The sequence below is a fragment of the Taudactylus pleione genome, unplaced genomic scaffold, assembly GCF_031769625.1.
Source record: "Taudactylus pleione unplaced genomic scaffold, aTauple2 ptg000089l, whole genome shotgun sequence".
In the NCBI taxonomy this organism is placed as follows: domain Eukaryota; kingdom Metazoa; phylum Chordata; class Amphibia; order Anura; family Myobatrachidae; genus Taudactylus; species Taudactylus pleione.
In genome coordinates this window covers 294303-309831 of record NW_028284491.1, presented here as the reverse complement: position 1 = coordinate 309831, position 15529 = coordinate 294303, and the positions used below count along the sequence as shown (strand labels likewise).

Sequence of the window (15529 nt, the reverse complement as noted above, 5' to 3'; positions counted from 1 at the left end):
AGTCAGAATCCCGACACTCTTAGGTAAGTAAGGTCGACTAACCCTTACTCCTAACCCTCCCTCCCTAGTGCCTAACCCTAATCTTCCCCTCGCCAGTGCCTAACCTTAACTTCCCATCTTAGTGCCTAAGCCTAACCTCCCCCTGCCCGGTGCCTAACACCAACCCTCCTCTTAACCCAAGATACTTACCTTCAGGATGAGTGCCTCTTAAAGAGGCACTCACCAGACTTCATAAGAATATACCTTTAATCCATCATCAGTGAAGACATGTTCTACATCAAGCATAGTATCTCCTCTCAATGTTTTGATCCCCTTTGGGATCTTAGTCATGAGAATCAGAGACCAGGACAGAGTAAATAGATAATGCCCAGAGCTTGTAATCTACATCCCTGCATTGTGGGTACCCAATAGAATCAGATACCCCAACAGAGCAGAGGTGCCATTGCTTGACTTTAAGGGGTAAATTTACTAAAGTGAGAGTTTTTAGAAGTGAGTTTTAAAAGTGATGTTGCTCATAGCAACCAATCAGATTCTACTTAACATTTAACTAGCACCTTCTAGAAGATAATAGCTAGAATTTGATTGGTTGCTATGGGCAACATCACTTTTAAAACTCACTTCTAAAAACTCTCACTTTAGTCAATTTACCCCCTAGTGTTCTGCCAGAATGCATCCTGTATAAAACGATTTGTTTTAGGCATGATCCGATATTCCAGCTGCCCCCCTCCGGGAGGTCTGGGGAGGGTGTGCTTGGCGCAGGCAGGTGGGTGGTGTGGGGATGTGATACCATGATTGCGTCATGATTCCCCGCTATGCAAAGCTGTGGGTCTGGGCATTATGAAGCGGTGGGCTAGGCTAGGATAATGTGATTCACTGCGAATCTCATCATCAATCCACCCAAGACCGCCCACTTCACTCGGGAGTGGGCAATGACAGCAGAGGGTGGCCTAAAGGCGTGTATCCACTACACGAGAGTGGAACGACTGTACGATTCCAACATTGTAATCGTGCAATCGTTCATCATACTGTGTATGGGGATAATGTGCCCAGAGTGAACGATATGTCGTTCAGTGCAGGCACTCCCTCCCTCATCCCTGAACATGCACAACCTGTCGATATCGTCAGGTTGGCCTGCATGCTCAGGCGATGACAAATGCCGATAACGACCAGCGGGAACGCACATCGCTAGTCGTTTTCAACATTTTACTGCACGATTAATGAGTGATTACGATGTCGTAATCGTTCAATCGCTCATTTTTCTCATCTAGTGGATATGCGCCTTAGGGTAGACTTGCTGACTTTTCCGGGCATCCGGGAGAGCCACTCAAGATTTGGGAGAGTAGGCAAGTTTGATTTTAGGGCAGTGTCAGATGGGTGGTTTGAGAACTGGAACAAAGAGCGCTTGTGAATAGTATGTGCTTTTTGGAATAAAACGTGAATAATGTGTAAGCAACATACCTGTAAGGTTAGTACATAGCCATGTTTATACAGCTCTATTGTTTGCACATGTTTTTATAGTCCTGAGTGAGGAGATCAAGGTTCCGATATTGCCGGCCGGCCGCCTCAATTAGGTGGCAAAAGAGAGCTGTCTATCTGTACCTATGTCTCCCTACCTTGCCCGTGATGTGCTGATCGCGCCGGCTGGTTCCTTTGTCCCTAGAAATTATTGACGAAACAATGAAGAATACAGAAAAGAAATTGGAGCCATTGAAGAACATGACAGAATACATTAACCTCATGACAATGACAAACAAATAATTGGAAGAAGACATCATACAACAGACACAAAGAAAGTTACATAGAGATTATTTGGAAAATTTACATATTTCAAAAAATGAAAGTAGAAAAATGGGAAATCCTTCACATATGGAGAGAGAGTTTGAACCAAAAAAATCGTTTTGGATTAATAATCAAAAAAATACAGGAAGATTATAGAAGAAGAAATGGTGTCTGTGGTTTGTATTTTAACAGAGCTGCTATTAACCAAACATTAGCGCAGTATTTCATAGATGGGTGGTTTGGACAAGATGTAGTCAGAATTTTGACATTCACAATGTCGACAGTTATGAAGTTGACATAATAAAAATGATGACATTGAAAATGTCGGCATCTGCAGAATGTCAACATTCTGAATAGACCAGTAGTGGATGGTTTAGGGCTAGACTGTGTGTGTGTGTGTGTGGGGGGGGGTAAGGGTTTACAGGGTAGTCATAATCACAGATGGAACCGCCACAGGATCTGCTGGAAGTCGTCGTGATGTTACTGCCAGAGCGGAGAGAACACCGCTGGAGCTGCTGGACCCGCCAGACCATGTAAGATACAGTTAAACCACCAGGAACCTTTTCTCAACATTCTAATCATCAGTGTTGACTTGATGGGTTTCACCCCATTAGGTGCTATTAGGTGAAAGTTGGGTCTTGCGAGATGGTTTCACGGCGAACTCGCACTGTGAATTGCATTTGCTGTCTAAGCCCATTGATTTTTCAGAGGAAAAGTATGGAAATTTTTTATTTTAAGGTAAAAATGTTGCATCACAATAGACCTTTTCAAAAGGGAATGTGTGAAAACCCAAACATGTTTGTGTTTCAGTGGTTTGTCATGTAGTCCATTGTGAATACAATACATGCTTTATAGCTACTGTGGTAACAGATGTGTATTGTTTTCTATATGATTATATGTAAAGGTGAAACAATTTGCTAAAGCACTTGTGAATGAAACCTCAGGAAGTGACATGCATTCCCCAGATGCCTGGCTACATTGTATAATGATGATAAAGGTCTCTTAGGATCTCATTCAGAGTCGGATGTAAATGTAAAATTCGACCGTAGGGGAAAAATTCTTTTTGCTACCTATTCAAACTTGGACGCAAATACAAGATGCGACTAACTGTGCATAAATAGCAAATGTGCCCCCCCCCCCTTACTGCAAGTAACAGGAGCAGACGTGCCAGGAATACAACAGGTGCAATGTGGCTTCACTGTGAGCACAAATGATACTCAAAACATAGGCGCTGATTCTGAGTTAATGCAAAGTGTCTGTATTTGCAAGAAGCCAGATTTCCGCTAATGTGGGTTTCCGTAGGGCAAATGCGGGGATACGGCAACTCGCGGGAAGCTGTTTTTCCTTCCACAGCCGCAACTGTCATCAGTATTGACACATGCCCCATGCTAGGAGCAAGAGAGCGTCAGAAACAGGCTTCCCTTCACTGCATGCACGATTTAGAATAGCACAGAAGTATGGCTACACTCCCCAGACACTTCCTGGAGACAGAGCTCTTGTGTGCGTGCGTTCCCATGTACGCCGCCCAGTTGCCTCTCAGTGTCTCCTGCTTACCTGTCTCTCTCACAGAAGGGCCCACTGTCCCCATACACTAATATGGGACAGAATTAGTAAAGCTTCGAAAATACAATATTTTCGGAGCTTGAATGCGGGCGCAATCGCCATCTTCGGCGGCTGCGGGGTCCATTTTACAAAACGGGTAGTGTTACCCCCATTTGTAGGCGTGCCGAGGTCAGGGTCTTCCAGCGTAGATCTCATGGTCCCAACTGAGGAGTTTTGGAGGTCATTCTGAATAAGTTTAGACTTAATGAAATGGCCGATGGCTATGACCATCACAACTGATTGTTGCGATGGTTTTGCGATGCTGCATCTTCGGGCGTAGCATTTGGATTTATGATGCCAGCATGAGTTGTCTTTTTTTTCTTCAGGTGCCTCCTGCGGCATCACCATATTTTCACATTGCAATGATGCGATCGGCGTACAACTCTATATCACCCCCCGTGTACGCTAACTACAGAATAGGCAGCAATTCTGTCTACACACCCAAGACATGCCCAAGGCAAACTTACGGTAAGTGTGAACTCTTTGGTGCCGCCCCGTTACACCCAATGAGCTGCAAGGGTAGATCTGGGTGACTTCTGTGCTACTCTGAATAGCCCCGCAGATCCGCTAGTGGGCCTGATTCAGAGGTGGATGCAGTATTGTAGCGTACACTTCTATACCTGTATGGTAATGCCGTGGGCGATGGACATCCTATTGAGACGCCCACCAGCCACGGCACCAATCTGCCCATGTGCATACAAAGACACACTATTGGCAGATCCATTGGCAGCACAATCAGACATTGCACCTGCCTATGGCAGAAGCAGAATGTACATGGGTCTATGGCTGCCAGTGTCCGTGGAACTGCGTCTTTAGCCACAGTCCCTGACACCGAGATGCCTACGGTCATTAGCCACCCTCCCCGATCACCACCCAGGATCTCCGTGCAATTTCCATATGTGTCCCACAGCAATAACCATCGGGATGCATGTGCAGAAGTAAAATATGGGCGCCAGTGTTTTACTGGCGTCCAACTCAGAATCAGGCCCAGTGTGTGCCGATCCGATAAACGCTTTGATCCGACAGAACGATTATGGGATCGGTGCACACCCGTACACAATGAGCAATCTCTAGCACAATGTGTACTTTTATCTTTAACGGGATTGTGAGGTCAGGAACGATATAGTGTGTGCAGCACAGGCTATCCAGATCTCCCCATCTGGATGGGGCGTTTGAAGCCATTTATTTATTAACGCTCCTGTAAACACACTATCCAATTATTGGGCCAATCAGCCATGTCTAGTAAGCTGGTATTTGTAGTTCCACAAGTTACTTAATCGTGGATGTCCGTGAATGCTGGCACTGTAGAGCCACAAGTTGTGTAAAACTCTGCTGTGCATATATGTATTTCCTCTGCAACCACAGCTGGGTGCAATACACACAGCAGCCATGTGACCAGGATTACTGCTCACCAGATGGAACATCATGTAGTTCCCGGAATGTAACTTGGATGTAACCTTACAGCACTACAAGGGTTAAGGATAATTTTCTGATAATGATCTCCATCTCAGCAGTTGTATTCAGGCTTACTACAATAGTGTTACACAGTGTCAGGGGACAAATATCATCAGAAAAAAAACACATTACACAGCAGAAGTCAGGCTGTACTCCCTCAGCCAGCGGGGGAAGTGGAAAGTGCTGGGTCTGCATAGGAGAAGGGGAGAAGTTGGAGAGGAAGAGGGAGATATTAGGGAAGAAGCACAGGAAGCCGGGATAACTAGGAGATACCACATGAAGACAGTATAGAAAGTCACTGGAACAAGTAAAGCAAAGAAAAGGATTAAGGAAAACAGATCTGGCAGTAAGGTGAGCGGAGACTTGTGCCAGTGTTTTGTGTATATGCTCATGCAGTGCACCCTCCCCTCCTATCCCAACTCAGTTCATTCAAGAAATGTGAGGAGGTGACAGAGAGCTGGAGACAACTGGGTACAACCTTCCTACACTTCACTTTCCTGATGTGCTGGGTACATGTAGAGGGGAGTCGGTAGCTGGAGCCTCTGGAGGTAAGACACACACACACACACAGTATATTACACAGCAAACACACACTCACCACATCACACATCTAACACACACACACACACACACACACTACTAACACAGTATAGTACACACTGAACACACAGACACTCACTACCTCACAGTGATCACACATCTAATACACACACACTATAGTACACACAGGCACTCACTACACCACACATATCTAATACACACACACTATAGTGCACACAGACACTCACTACATCACACATATCTAATGCACACACACACACTACAGCACACGCCCAATACACAAACAAACACTAACTATAGCACACATTTAACACACAGACACACACTCCAGCACACATATAACATACAAATACACACTATAGCACACATATCGTACACACAGATACACAGTACAGTACATACCTAACACACAGTAACTCACTACAGAATACACCTAGCACCAAGACATACACTACAGAACACACCTAACACACAGACACACACTACAGCACACTGAACACACGGATGCACACTACAACACTCATTTAACACAGACACACACTACAGCAGACATCCAACACATAAAAGCACACTATAGCATACATTACACATAGACACACTACAGCACACATCTAATACCCAAACACACTACAGCACACACTTAACACAGACACACACTACAGCAAACATCCAACACACAGAAGCACACTATAGCACACATTACATAGACACACACTACAGCTCACATCTAATACCCAAACACACTACAGCACAAGCTTAACAGACACACACTACAGCAGACATCCAACACACAGAAGCACACTATAACACACATTAAACAGACACACACTACAGCGCACATCTAATACCTAAACACAAAACACACTCTTAACAGAGACACACAGTGCAGCACACATCTAACACACACTACAGCACGCATTTAACACACAGAAACACATACATGACATATATCACACAAGCACACAGACACACACTACAGCACACATTACACAGAGAAGCACACATCTAACACACAGACGTTCACTACAGTGCATATCTAACACACACTGCACACATTTAACATACTGTAGTCACACACTGCAGCACACACCTGACACACAGAAACACACTACATGACATACAGTATATCTAAAACACAGACACACTATAACGCACATGTAACACACAGACATACTGAACAAAATGCACCTAACACAGACACACTCTAGCACACACCTAACACTGACATACACTACAGCACACACTTAACACACAGACACACACTACAGTGTACACCTAACACATCTGGTGTCACTAAACTCTACAGTACTGATTCCTTTTATTTAGAACTTACACTCTTTGTGTGTAATAGAAGCTTTATAGCAGCTTTTCACCAGTGAGACACTTAATTAGGGTATAAATGTCACTTTGTCACCTTATGTACCAGGCAGTCCTGCATGTAACTTGAGGCATGGATGCTATTCTGTATTACCAAGGTTTGTAGCACTTCATGAGAGCCGGTTATTTCATATTAGGGGCATGTTGCCTATACCAGTAATATTATATTGTATAGATCATACACAGGCAATTTAGGGGGCTCTGCAGCTGGAATTCAACCATGGAATTATATATTAGCTGAGAAGTTGGATGATAATAAATAATAATAATATATATATATATTTTTTAAAGCTACACAGTGCCAGTTGTCTCCAAACAAAGGCATCGTTTATTAAACTATTTTAGGACATAATATTTAGAAACTGTAAGCTTAACTATATGTATGCTGTATTTTTACTTTTGCAAATATTTTGTTATTATGTTATACGCAGTTGTAATGATATCATAATCTGGTATCATTGTTGGGAATACGGAAAGATAATTCAAATATAAATTTACCAATAAATATTGCAATGGTTCTGATTTATTACATAATGCGACATTTAGCCTTCATTTCTGAAATTAAATAAAGTGAAGCATATCTAATAAATATAAATAATGAGCCAATGCTTATAACATGTTTTTTTAACACAGGGAAATCCTGAATGGGTGTCCTGCTTATAGTGTAACAGTATGTACTAGATTGAGCAAGTGTGATGTATTGCTATTGATTACCCTGAGCTGTTTGATATTATTATACTAGTACCATTTTGGTACAGTGTGGAATCTATGCCCAATAGCACCTGATAGGAGTGTGTATTTCACATAGGCCTGTACAGAGTCACTATCAGGTGTATTGTTTGCAGAATGACACAGTATTTAGTTGAGGTAATTTAAAGTCATAAAACTTGAAACAAAATAGGCTGGTACTCTGCTGAGAAACAGATAATAGATAACACAGATTAGCTGTCATTGAAACCAGACAGTATTTGATTTGTGTTATGGGTGTTACACAAACTTCCATTGTTAATGGCTTAAGTATCAGTCACTGTACAGCAATGCGACATCCTCAGTGCCAGGTGTGTGTTCTTTTAGATGGACTATAAATCCATCCCTGAAGCACTGCCCCAATACTCCTATATACTTCACTCCGGCTACGGACAGCCTTCAGAAATCCAGCTATTGCTGTGGGAATGTAGATCAGCAGTAATTGCTTAGTGTGCCCATAACTATGCTTATCTGGGTGACTACCTAGTATCGGGATGTAGTTATGATAATCTCAATACCGACATCTGAATCCCAACAAGGGACTTAAGATAGGCGTCGAAATCCCGACACCGGAACGCCGAAGGACACCAGCCCAAACGAGGTAAGTCCAGGGCGCCTTTAGCGTTAACCGCGGGGGGACGGGGATGGGAGAGTTAGGTTTAGGGAGCGTAGCAGGGTTAGGGTTAGGTTTTTTTGGGGGGGAGGTTAGGGTTATGCACCCCTAGGAGGGAGAGTTAGGGTTATACACCCTCGGGAGGAGGTTAGGGTTAGGCACCCCCCCCCCCCAGGAGGGTTAGATTTAGGGTGCGGTAAGGGGTGGTTAGGGTTAGGCATCCCTAGGGGGAGGTGCGGGGTAGGCACTAAGGGGGAGGTTAGGCACCACTAAGGGAGGGTTAGGGTTAGTGGGGGGGACTTCAAACCAATTCCCTAGTATCTGCCACAGAGTCTACAATGCTTCCAACATGACATATATTACTAATTATAGTATAATTAAGGGAGATGCACACACAAATAAATGCAGTACCATCCCCCGCACCTTTATGCCAACCAGAGTTGAGTAAACCCATTTTCCTCTTGAACATACCCCAAATTCGCCCCCTGCCCCCATGGCTCTGTAACATCTAATTTTCCTGCCATGGCTGGTCGAATAACTTCATCCTACTGAGCATCTATCTACATTAGATGGTTATTATTAATGTAAAATACAGTGTATTAGACCCATACTTCCCAATCATCACATTTTTTACAAGACCGTTCCGACTTTGGAGGACTGTCTGACTGTCCTACGATCAGGATGTTTGTTCCAATTTACAGGGGTTTGGCAGGTGCTGTACTGCCCAGTGTACCGTGGTCATGCCACTGTCCTGCTCTGATGTTGGGAGGTTTATTATAAACTTTCCTAGCTTTATTTTACAGATGTCTCTTTTATTAAATGGATTGTTTTAATTTGTTACTGAGATTGAGGGGCATATTTATCATTCAATATTTGTGGCATATCCACCGCGAAAATTAAGTATTACCCTGATGTGCAGATATCTCAAAGAGCAGTCCCTTAAATTTCGACAGCATTCACAGCCACCATAGGTTTCTATGTGAAGCATTCCGGAGTTTGGCCCTAGCAGCTAACAGCATATGAAGATGGCGTTAGCCGGTGTGGCCTCACTATCGGCATTGTGAGCTGAGGTGCGTGGCCATAATGACTTGATTTAGAGCGAATCACGTCTTCAACTGCCCGGAACGGTCACTTTTGCTCGTCCCAGCCATTCCAGGAGAGTTGGCAAGGATGGGTAGTGGGGCCCTAATTATGCAATTCATTGCATATCATGTCATCAAGGGAAGCTGGTCGACTGTCTCTGGAGTATAGGAGAGCTCCCCGAAATTCAGAAATCTTTGTGGAATTCAGGTAGAGGAGGCAACTACTGTATTCTCTTTCCTTGTATCACAATTATTTTCTGTGTATATGCAGTGTCAGAACTTGCCAGTAAATTGTTAGTGTTCACTATAATATTAATGCAGATTCTTCGCTGGGACCGGCCTTTGTCGAAGCTGCTTTTCTGAAAAGAGTTTGTTCATAAATTGCTCCAGAAAATAATGACTTATCACTGCAATATGCGCCAATAAGAAATGTTAGCTCATGGGGTTCCACAGTCACTTTTATATTATTATAAAAGGACTCCTGCATTCCTAAAATACTAAGGCCCGGATTCAGAGCCAGACGCTCTTTGTGAGCGCTCGCTCTGACTCAGGACGGCCTCTTTTGTTTTTATGGGCAGCCTCCAGGCCACTCGCTAAGCTGTGGGTGACTACCCACAGCTTTAGCGGGCGGCCAGCTGATGGTCGCGATCATCGGGCTTGCGACGAGACCCTTGTGGTAGGGTCTCGTTCTCGCAAGCCCCAGTGAGCTTCCTGCTCTAATAGAGCAGGAAGCTCACTACTGACATCACGAGTGATGTCAGTAGGGCCGCCCACAAACGACAGGTGTTCCTTCAGGAACGCCTCTATTTGTCCAGCCACCCCCTACCTCCCCGCCTACAAAACGGGGTAAGCTGTCGTTCGACATCGACAGCCGCCCCGTTTTGTTGCGAGCCCCGGAGCAAGTGAGTTCTCGCTTGCTGCGGGGCTCGCGTGCGTACTGCCTTGCCATCGACCTGCTTGCGAGCGGGTCTGAATCAGGCACTAAGGACATACTTTCCAACTCTCACTGATTGTCAGGGAGACTCCCTGAAATAGTAGCAGTCTCAAGGAAGAGTCTAGCAATCTCCCTGATTACCCCCATTAAAAAGCGGTTATATAAAAAACCCCAGAGATAAATACATTCAAATGAGGTCATTAGTATAATTTCCCTGCATTGGTTATAAGGCACAATGATCCCTATGGCTACATGCATATTCTGAGAAGTACCAGTGTGTTTTCATCAACAAATAGATCTTACTAATGGTGCGTACACACGGCACGACTCGTTCATATCGTTATTGCTCATATCGTTCACTTTTTTGCACGTTCCTGCATGGAGGATAAAGATATCTTTCATCGTCCGTGCATACAGGACAACTTGGAGGATACCATCAACTTTGCCTGCTCAGAGATGTGGCAGGATGACTTCACTGAAAGATCTCTTTCAAGTCGTTGGTGGTACAGATGGCACCGTGTGTATGCACCATAACTGTTTTGGGGCTCTTTTACATTTGGATGCAAATATGACACGCCCCTCAGTTATATGACACGCCCCTCAGATGTAGCAGTACACGCCCACTTTACCGCCGCGCTCATAGACGTTGCTTTCACAATCTCCCTGAAATGCTTTTTCAAAAGTAGGCAGGTATGACTAAGGGCCCCATTTAACAACGATGCATAACCGGGTTATGTCATCCTTTCTGTAGTTAACAAACAGCTGTAATCTAAAATTTGTCACTGCATCACTCTCGCCATCTTTAGGTGACGAGAGCGATGCTGTCCCCATTGCTGGTGATGGGGACTCAGCAGCAGCCTTTCCGGCTTCAGCGAAGCTTTCCAAACACTGCTGGGGTCCCACCGGTAAACTAAGTCAGGCACATGCGCTCGTGCATGACAGCGTATCCCGTCACTGGCAGCGATAGGCTGCCAGCAGCTGAACGGAGGACCCTGATGACGAGGAGGACATCACTGGACCTTGCCGGAGGGGTAAGTAATGATGAATACCAGTGGCATATCCATTTGTATCACTGTGATACTAAACGAAATATGCAGCTGGGGTCACTTACCTACTTTTGTAAAAGCATTTCAGGGAGATTGTGAAAGCAGCACCTATGGGCGTGGTGTTACAGAGGGCGTGTACTACTACATCTGAGAGACGTGTCATAATACTGACTTATATCCACATATAAACAAGCCCAAAAGCAGTCAGTAAGATCTACTTGTTGATGAAAACACACTGATACTTTTCAGAAAATGCATGTAGCCATAGGGATCATTGTGCCTTATAACCAATGCAGGGAAATGATACTAATTATCCCACATGAATGTATATATCTCAGATTTTTTTTGTCATATAACAGCTTCATAATGGGAGTAGGGTGCAATCAGGGAGATTGGTCGACTATTCAGGGAGTCAGGGAGACTCCCTGACAATGAGGGAGAGTTGGCAAGTATGAGCTGGGGTTTAGGGTTGTTGTTAAATGTGGCCCTAAGTAAGGGCAGCCATGCTGCAGTATTGGGAGTACCATCATTAGAGAAGTCTGCAAAATTCCTGCTTGCTTTTTGTATTTTGCTCTGATTAGTTACCCTAATGTAACAGGACTCATTGATCCATTTAGTTCCCTATAACATGCTAGCTTTTGCTTTCATGTTTGAGTCCAGCAAAATATATATTTTGTATTATTAATAAATAAAGTTATTATTATTATTATTATTATTATTATTTTAATATTAGAACTTTCTGTTCGTTGTATGTACACACGAGTACAGGAAATGACTGCACAGATAACTTGTGACCTAGAACAGCAGTGACATGATTGTTGCTTTATGCAACATAGATTATATGATAAAACTTGAATCAACATGGTAAGTTCACTTTACAAGCGCTCAGAAACAAAATGTGCCTAATTCCCATTGTCTGACTCCAGTGCTGACAGATACATTGCTGGGAATCTACTTGTACGATTTTCTGTCACTAGTGAAGTTGGATTTCAATAAAGCAAGGTACACGACCTGCCGACCTATCTAATGATTGGTAAGTGCAAGACATATCCGCATCGGCTGTGCTGCAGGACAGATGCGATACGGGATGTAGTTATAATGCCAACGCCCATGAAGCCATCTGACTGAATCCCGGCGTAGAAATCCCGACATAGGATTAAAGATAGGCGTCAAAATCCCGACACTTATATTTAGCCTTACGACGGAATCCCGACAGATGCCTTCCCGAATGAAGGTAAGCGGGGATAGGGTTAGCGTTAGCCTCTTGGGGGGGAGGAGGGTTAGGTTTAGGGTGCAGGCCGGGGGGTTATGATTAGGTACCCCCAGGGGGACTTAGGGTTAGGCACCACCCCAGGAGTGTTAAGGTTAGCTACCCCTAAGGGAGGGTTAGGGGGGGAGAGGGGTAGGGATTCGTTACTTACCTTGTCCGTCGGGATTCTGACTGTTTGGTCTTCTGGCGGGATTACATACCCAACCCCTGTGAACAATGTCGTTCACAGATACATCATCTGTACACACCCGCCGATGCACTACTTAACCCCACTTACCACCCACAGCTTATGCGAGCGTCCATGATGATGGTCGCGATGGTCAAGACCATCGCGACCATCGGGCTTGCGATGGAGACCCTGCAGTAGGGTCTCGCTGCCGCAAGCCCTGGAGTGATTTTGGCTCTATCAGAGCCAAAATCACTCCCACTGACATCACTAGTGATGTCAGTGGGGCCGGCTTCAGACGGTAGGCGTTCCCATGGGAACGCCTCCGTCTGGCCGCCACGCCCCCAGCATGCCCACCAAAGGGGGCGTGCTGTCAGTCACCATCGACAGCACGCCCCCTTTGGTGCGAGACCCGGAGCGACAGCTTGGCTGTCGCAGTCCGGGTCTCGCGCATGCGCACGACGGAGCTCCCTCCGTCGTGCGCATGCGCAGTGGGGCAACATTGACCCATTTGCGAGCGTCCTTTGCTCGCGAACGGGTCTGAATGACCCCCTCAGAGCTGTGCGGAGGGTCCATGTCGCACACAAGCGGCCAATGTTTTATGCCTGCTCATGCATTAGAGTCGCAGTGCGCCTGCATCCCGATGGTTATCACTGGGAGATGCAGAACAAATTTGAACGTAACAGAGTGAATGTCAGTGGGCGTTCCTGAGAGGTAACAGGGGCTGGCTGGCCAGACACGGAGTGTCGCTAACAGCAGCTGCACAGAGAAGTTACATCTGCCATAGAGCAGATGCACCGGGACGGATTAGCGCTGCAGCCAGTGGGCGTCTCAGTAGGAAGATCATCGGTCATGGCATTATCATAAAGACACAACTGTTTCTGCGTGCACCTCTGAATCAGGGCCCTTTCGCTGTTACCTCCCTGGAACGCCCACTGCAATTCACTGTTCCTGCGTCCAAATTTGTTCTGCGTCTCCGATTGCTAACCAGGCCTGATTCAGAGATGGGCGCTAATGCTGGCTCCGGCGTGCGCATGTGTGAGACCCGGCCAGTGACGGGTGCTCCGTCGCTAAGGGTCTCACACCAAAGCGGGGCAGCTGTCGATGGTGATTGACAGCTTGCCCTGTTTTGGAGGCGGGCAAGGGGGGGTGGCTGCAGGAACACCTGCCGTTTGTGGGCAGCCCTACTGACATCACTTGTGATGTCAGTAGGTGGACTTCCTGCTCTATTGGAGCAGTAAGTCCACTGGGGCATGTGGCCACGAGACCCTACCACAAGGGTCTTGTCGCAAGCTCGACCATCACCTGGCCGCTCGCATAAGCTGTGGGTGGTCACCCACAGCTATGCGAGCGGCCAGATGGCAGTCTTAAAAAAAAAGGGACACCCTGATTCAGAGCGAGCACTCTCAAAGAGCATCTGGCTCTGAATCAGGCCCACAGCTCGGTCGCAGATCAGTCAATTATTGGACTGTGGAGTAACCCTATGGTTGCGCAGAATGGCCAACGGGACTAAGACCCCGGAGCCATCTTTACTGCTTACGGGATCACAGTCACCAAACAGTCCCTGCCTGTCAGTCACTTGTGAATGAATCCTCACTGCAAGTGACGATGGTGATGGAAATTGAGACATGCGCAGTGCGACTCAGACGCGTGCACAGACCACCCATAATCGCTCATCTGTGTACAAATTGGCATTGCGTCCATCACTGAATCAGGCCCATTATTGGGACACATGCGCAGACATAAAACATTGGCCACTAGCGAGCGACATTGACACTGCTTGCACCTCTGACGCACGCCTTATTCTGTATATTATTAGCATGTGGTGTACTTTTTTATTTTTTTTGAGAAAAGTTTTTATTAAATTTCTCCGAGTACAGATTCTAAAGTACATCCTTAAACACATATAAATCTACACAAATTAATATAAAACCAAACATACAGACAGTATAAACATTAAAGGAATATACCTCTGCTTAGAAGGGCATATAATACCCGGTAATTTTAAGAAGGGTTGAGAAAGAACAGCACGAGTAGAAAAGGGAGAGGGACCACAAAAGGCGGGATATTGGGGAATGTTAGTAGGGGAAGACTGGTAAGGGGAAGGCAAAGGGGGGGAAAGGAGGCAAACAGAGCGTCCACTGAGAAGCCAATCAAATTCAAGAATGTGTCTCATGGTAAGCTAGCCAAGGGGACCAAATTTCAGTAAATTTATTAGGGCTTTCATGTATGTGGCTAGTGATATATTCCAAACTGTGCACACGCCAAATGGTATTAATCAAAGCAGTGTGGGAGGGAGGGTCTGTTTTCTTCCAAGAGGCCGCAATCGTACAGTTAGCTGCGTTAGTAATGTGCCTTATGAGTGCTTGGGTATATTTGTCACAATTATGGATAGGTCTCGGGAGTAAATAGTAAGACATGCAAGAGGGGGAGTGTGATACTGGTGTCCGAAAGAATTAGGTGATGAACTTTTGCCCAAAATATCTTAATCTTGGGACAGTGCCACCAAATATGTGCAAAGGTGCCCTCCTCCCCACAGCCTCTCCAACATGTGCCAGAGTATTTCCTTTTATTCTGACACATATTGAAGCTTTTGCCGCCAGCTCACGAATTTTGGACCACTCCCTAGGTTCCAGGGACTCCCCCATATCCTTCTCCCAAGCTAATTCATGTGGATCTTTAAGAGGGCAATTGTGAACAATTAATAAATTATAAAGGGTAGAAATAAGGCCTCTGGAGGTAGATCTTTGTAGACAGAGGGATTCTAAGGGAGAGTATGACGGATGAGACTTAGAGCCGATAGTTCAGGAGAAAAGATGGCGTATTTGAAGATACTGATGAAAACATCTCGTTGGTAAATTAAGTCTGTCTTGCAACTCAGAGAATTCCGGGAATGG

At 45.4% G+C, this 15529-nt stretch overlaps 1 protein-coding gene across 2 annotated transcripts in view; it reads left to right on the top strand.

Annotated features, from left to right (window-relative positions):
• The first annotated feature begins 5009 nt into the window (after positions 1-5009).
• The window catches only part of LOC148527265 (phosphatidylinositol 3,4,5-trisphosphate 3-phosphatase TPTE2-like), a 102525-nt gene continuing 92005 nt past the window's right edge, over positions 5010-15529 (top strand). The window contains exon 1 of one of the 2 annotated variants that reach the window (XM_088469227.1): positions 5010-5187. The gene's annotated coding sequence lies outside the window, so the exon portion shown is untranslated. Of the gene's footprint in view, positions 5188-5299; positions 5385-15529 lie in introns of those variants that run through there. The other variant, XM_088469228.1, reaches the window with a different exon arrangement.